The sequence below is a fragment of the Myotis brandtii genome, unplaced genomic scaffold (assembly GCF_000412655.1).
Source record: "Myotis brandtii unplaced genomic scaffold, ASM41265v1 scaffold373, whole genome shotgun sequence".
NCBI classification, from domain to species: Eukaryota; Metazoa; Chordata; class Mammalia; order Chiroptera; family Vespertilionidae; genus Myotis; species Myotis brandtii.
Window position 1 is genome coordinate 847,019 of NW_005364339.1, and position 6,473 is coordinate 853,491.

General features: G+C 36.7%; 1 protein-coding gene across 3 annotated transcripts in view; it reads left to right on the plus strand.

Moving 5' to 3' along the window:
* PLOD2 (procollagen-lysine, 2-oxoglutarate 5-dioxygenase 2) overlaps positions 1–6,473 on the plus strand; it is a 268,114-nt gene that overhangs the window by 37,640 nt on the left and 224,001 nt on the right. The window lies entirely within an intron of this gene.

Here is a 6,473-nt window from a genome sequence, read left to right on the forward strand (position 1 = left end):
TTTGTTTAGCTTCTATAATTGCAACTTTGTTGCTTAGAGTGGAGCTCAGAGCCTGGCCGCAGCAGGGAGGAAGCTTGGCTTCCTCCATCACTGGAGCAAGCAAGTCTCCTGCTCGCTTCAGTCTCCTGCGTGGCTGCCAGCCGCCATCTTGGTTGGGTTAATTTGCATATCCTGCTGATTAGCCAATGGGAAGTGTAGCGGAGGTATGGTCAATTACCATGTTTGTCTATTATTAGATTAGATAACTAGAAGTTTATACCTTTAGACCACTTTTTCCAATTCTCCCTCCCCCATCATTCATCTCTGGAAACAAGTCTGATCTCTTTTTCTATGATTTTTTTTCTTTTAGATTTCTCATATAAGCGAGATCATTACAGTATTTAAGTATCTTTCTCTGTCTGACTTATTTCACTTAGCAAAATGCCTTCAAAGTCCATCTGTTACTTGACTGGGTGTGGGCCCAGGACTAGTCTGCCTAGAATTTGTGGCTAGTGTGTGGGTTCTTGACTTCGTGTAGGAAAGATTTCACAATAGGAGTCCAGGTGATTTTGAGAGTATATTTATTAAAGCTAGGGACAGTGAAACAAAGGAAGGGCTTAAGGTTGGAGAAGCAACAGGAGAAACTCAGGGAAAAGGGGGTGTTGGAGACAGGCTCAGGGGTTAGCCCAGGTCAAGCTCCCCTGGTTGCACATGTCTTGGGGTCCCTTAGAGTTTATGATAAAAACATCAACAATACAAGGCATGGGCATGCTCTTGTGAGAGCATGCTGTAGGTAGAGTATGTGTATTACTGAGGACAGTGAAATGAAAGAAGGGCTTAGAATAGAAGAAGTAACAGGAGAAAGCTAAGGTGAGGCTGCTTTGGCTTTCTGAAAAATTAAAGTCACAGTGTCAGAAGTAAGCTGTTTGGGAAGTTAGAGAGAGAAGGGGGCCTTGGAGACAAGTTCAGGAGGAAATCCCAGACGAACTGCTGCTTTCCATTGGTTGCAAGTCTTAGGAGGTCCCTTAGAGTTTAGGAGATGCATGTGTGTGGGGCAGAAAGTGAGGGAAGGGAAAGGTGTGGGCCTGCTCCCAGGAGGAAGAGCACAAGAGCAGGTTGTGGATCTTTAGTCTTGAAGCTTTTTATCTTTCCTTGGCTGGTGGAATCCTAGGAGAGATATCAAGGGAGGGTCTTTACATAATATTCATTAGCTTCTCAAATGTGTCCTTCAATGTGCTGATTCATTAAAATATGTGTATACAGGGACCAGGTTATTTTCTGGTTAAAGAACATTACTGAAGAGGGACTGGGACCAAGACCAGTCTACCCCATGCTGGTTTGGAATGTGTAAACCATTTGATCCTGTCTCCTTGGTTAGGGAAGATAAACCTTGTAATTTATTAGCTGGATGTAAATTGCTCAAATTATTTGGCCTTGTCTAATTGTCTCAGTTCCCCTTATTCCACTTTTCAAGGTATTTCCCTAACTTCTTACTACCCTGCCTCACGTACATGTTGTCACAAATGGTAGGATTTCCTTGTTGTTTAAATGGCTGAATAATATTCAATTGTATGTATACCATGGCTTCTTTATCCATTCATCCATCTATAGACACTTAAGTTGTTTCCCTATCTCAGCTATTGTAAGTAATGCTGCTATGAACATGGAGCAGTTATCTATCTATTTGAGTTAGTGTTTTTGTTTCCTTTGGATATATTCCTAGAAGTGGAATTACTGGATCATGTGGTAATTATATTTTTAAATTTGAGGGGCCTCCATACTGTTTTCCATAGTGGCTGCACCAACTTACATTCCCACCAGCAGTGCATGAGGGTTCCCCCTGTTCTCCACATCCTTGCCAACAACTTGTGTGTTGATTTATTGATGATAGCCATTCTGATAGGTGTGAGGTAATATCTCATTGTGGTTTTAATTTGTATTTTCCTGAGCACTAGAGATGTTGAACTTTGTTTTATCTTCCTATTGGCTATTTGCATGTTTTTGAAGAAATGTCAATTCAAGTCCTTAGCCCATGATTAAATTGGCTTGTTTTGTGTGTTGGGTTTTGTTTGTTTTTTGCTATTGTATTGTATGAGTTTCTTATATACTATAGATATTAACCCTTATCAGATGTGTGGTTTGAAAATATTGTTTTCTCATTCCATAGGTTTTCTTTTCACTTTGATAGTTTCTTTTAAAAAATTTTTTTAAATTTATTTTCTTGATTTCACAGAGGGAGGGAGAGGGAGAGGGAGAGGAAGGGGGAGGGGGAGGGAGAGAGGGAGGGAGAGGAGGAAGAGGAGGGAAAAAAGAGAAATGGTTAATATTGAAACCCACCTAAGAGTATAACAATGCACAGCAGGATTGCAATCAAAGCCCCAGGAATCATTGATCGGGTCATTACTGGGGATGGAGCCTGAAACTCAGGCATGTGCCCTAACTGGGAATTAAACCATGGCCTCCTGGTTCATAGGTCAACGCTCAACCATTGAGCCACCCTGGTTGGGCTGATGGTTTCTTTTACTGTTTAAAAGTTTTTTTAGTTTGATGTCACCCCCCTTGTTTATTTTTGACTTTGTTGCTTAACCAAAAAGTCATTACCAAGATCCATGTTGAGGAGCTTTATTACTATGTTTTCTTCTAGGAGTTTCATGGTCTTAGGTCTTACATTTAAGCCTTTAATCTATTTGAATTAATTTTTGTGAGTGGTGTAAGATATGGGTCTAGTTTCATTCTTTTACATGTGAATATCTAATTATCTCAGCACCATTTATTGAAAAGACTATCATCTCTCCATTGCTATTCTTGGCTCTCTTGTCAAATATTAGTAACCATATATGCATGGGTTTATTTTGGGCTCTTGATTTCATTTCATTGGTGTATTTGTCTGTTACTATGCCAGTATTGTACTGTTTTGTTGACTAGCTCTGGAAGTTTGTTTGCCTGTAGGCCCTACAGAGGGGTAGTCAGGTAACCCATGGCTCACCCTGGTTGCAGCTAACGAGACAAGTGGGCACCTATGTCTGTCTGGGTGCCATTCAGCAAAGAGAAGCCATTTTATTTAATTTAATTTTTTATCAGTTAATTGATTTTTAGAGAGAGAGGAAGGGAGAAGACAGAAACATCGATGTGAGAGCTATACATCGATTAGCTGCCTCCTGCATGCCCCACACTGGGGATTGAGCCTGCAACCCAGGCAGGAATCGAACCAACAACCTTTCAATGCACAGGTTGAAGCCTAACTAACTGAACCACACTGGCCAGGGCAAAGAAAAGCCATTTTAGATATCTGGAGCCAGAATTACAGGCTTACATAATTACTTGAAAGGCTTTAGCCTGAGACTCATCATTGACTCCTAAAACAGCAGAGGAGGTTACTACCTTAATCCTAATTGGGGATTCAGTAGCCCTCCAGCAGAACTGCTGTGTTATGAATTTTCTATAAATGTAATTCAGGGATCAGGAAGCTGGTGACTAGACTCCAAAAAGCAGAATCTAGCTACTGCCTCTGCAATGTGTCTATATGTCTTTCTCCCTCTGTGTCTGTCTGCCTCCCTCTTTTCATCTCCTCCCTTTCTTTCTCTCCATCTCCTTTCCCTCTTTCTCCCTTCCTCTTTGTCTTCCTCCCTCCATCCCTCAGTTCCTCTCTTCTTCCCTATACAAAATAGAAGACTGGAACACTAATGGAGAGTGACCCCACATCTTCTGAACATGCTTACCAATAGAAGTGGCCAAAAGTAGTGGGGAGAGGACAGTCTTATCTTCCAAAATCATACAACTGCACCTCAAAGAAGGGGCATAGTTTTCATTTAGAAGCTTAGTTCTGAAGGAGTTGGGGAATATAGCTTTAATATCTGTATTTTTCCATGACTTTCTTTCTTCAGTATTGTTCTTCTTGAAGCTTTACAATTCACTCAGTAATTTTAAAATGTTATGTTTTTGATAGTAGGGAAACAGTTATGGGCTCAGCATTACATGAAAAAATACTCTACTTATTAACATGTTGTCTGTTTATAAAGTTTTAAGATTATTGAATGCTTTCTCAAGTTTCAGAAGAACAACTATTGAAGATAGTTATGAGGAAAATGAGATAAAACTACAAAATAGAGGCCACTAATAGGAATTTATCTCTCTTCATCCTTTTTTTTTTTTTTTTTTTTTTTTTTTTTTTTTTTTTTTTTTTTTTAGGCCAGAGGATCTTCACTTATGTGGGGGACAGGATAGTGTAGCTTATCTCTAATTACAATTTTATAGTGTTTGTTTGACTTTCAGCTATTTAGTCATTTTCTTATTTTCTAGTGCTTTCATCTTATACAACACTATTAATTTTCAGTAAATATTTGACTAGCTTCAGTCACTTTTCTGAGATGAAACAACTGGGGTTTACTCAAGGCTTCTGGAATTTGAGAAGGTCAGAGATAAGAAGAAATTCTGACTCATTTAGGAAGGAATGATTTAATTGAACTTCATTTCTTAAGTATTCATGACAGAAAAAGTACAAAAGAAAACTTTATAGATCACCATAACTATACTTCATAATTATAGATTTATTTCTAATATTTTTTATTTGAAAGTTTTCTTTTTGTGTAATCCTTTCTTTACTTTTATAGTTTCTTTGCTTATAGCAGAAACTATAAATAAACTTGTGGCTGAATCTTCTGCTGAGCAAATCTACAGAAGAGTGTCTTGTGTTAGAATTAGAATGTTGGTCTTCCTCAAAAGTATTTGGAATTGGGACATGCAAATGTTGGTTCATTTTACTTGACTTCTCTGGGTTCTTCTCAACTACATGTGGCATTTATTTATTTTTAAATTATATTTGTTTTGCTTATTGTTTATGACAAGTTCAGATGGTAAGTACACATATTTCAATATTAAAATGAATAAACAAATAAAGCTAGATTGGGAATGAATGGGATAGATTAAATAATACATACATATGGTTTAATATGCTACCATGGGAATCTTAGCTTTTTGGTTTTTGTGTGTGTTTAAAATGATACATATAAAAATGTTTGCTTTTATTTTGGTGAAGATAAAAATAAATCTTTGAATCTGGATTTATTTTTATGGTGTGTACCCAATATAATAACATGTGCCCAGTATACAGTCAGTTTAGCTCTTTCTAATAATGATTTTCATCTGTAAATCATTCTGAATGCTACAGTAAGAAATTACAGATATTCTGTAAGAATGTTGAGGCACCAGTAAGAATCAGTTAAGCACTATGATATAGTAGACATCATGAAGATAGTATAACTTCTAAAAATTGTATTTTTGGTTTCAATATAAAACTTGTTTATAACTAAAAATGAAGACATTTAAGAAGAGTGAATTAAATTTGTCCATAATCTCGTTATCATTGATAAACAATGTAAAACATTGTGATAGTACTTTTTCTTTTTTTCCCTGTTCATGTATCTTTGTATGTTTTCTTTATAAAATCAGGATACATGCACTTATTTATAAGCACAAAGGGATAGTTTGTATTTTACCTTATTCATAAAACATTATATTCTAATTATTTTCACACGGCTTCACATACTCTTCAAGTCATGATTTTTAAGTAACATGTTAATGTTTGTCATTGGATTATACCATAATTTGTATAACCATTATCCTATTTTTGGAATACAGTTTACTATTTTGTATTAACAAAATAACATTGTAGGGATGTTCTTCAAAATGAATTTGGTTTCCATTTTTACAGGATAGGTCCAAGGAACAAAGTATTGGAATCAAAGAATATGAATTCTTATATCTCTTGTTCTTTATTATCAAGTTGCTACACCAGTACGGTACCATGTGGTCTGTTGCATAAATTTCTCAGCAGCACTATTTTTAAAAGAAATGTTTTCCAATTTTAGAGAAAAAATAGGGTGTGATTTTCTTTATCCTCCTTTTTTATTTTTTAAATATATAGCGATTCATTTCTTTACTTTTTTGTCACTGCTATTTTTTTCTGTGAGTTGCATATTCATGTCAATGGAACTTACATTCTAGTGGCATTAAAAAGGATGTTATGCAGACTGGTGCAGCCACTATGGAAGACAGTATGGAGTTTCCTCAAAAAACTGGAAATGGAACTCCCATTTGACCCTGTGATCCCACTTCTAGGAATATATCCCAAGAAACCAGAAACACCAATCAGAAAGGATATATGCACCCATATGTTCATAGCAGCACAATTCACCATAGCTAAGATCTGGAAACAGCCTAAGTGCCCATCAGTAGATGAATGGATTAGAAAACTGTGGTACATCTACACGATGGAATACTATGCTGCTGTAAAAAAGAAGGAACTCTTACAATTTGCAACGGCATGGATGGAGCTGGAGAGCATTATGCTAAGTGAAATAAGCCAGTCAATGAAGGAAAAATACCACATGATCTCACTCATTCATGGATAATAGAGACCATTACAAACTTTTGAACAATAATAGATACAGAGGCAGAGCTGCCTCAAACTGATTGTCAAACGGCAGCGGGAAGGC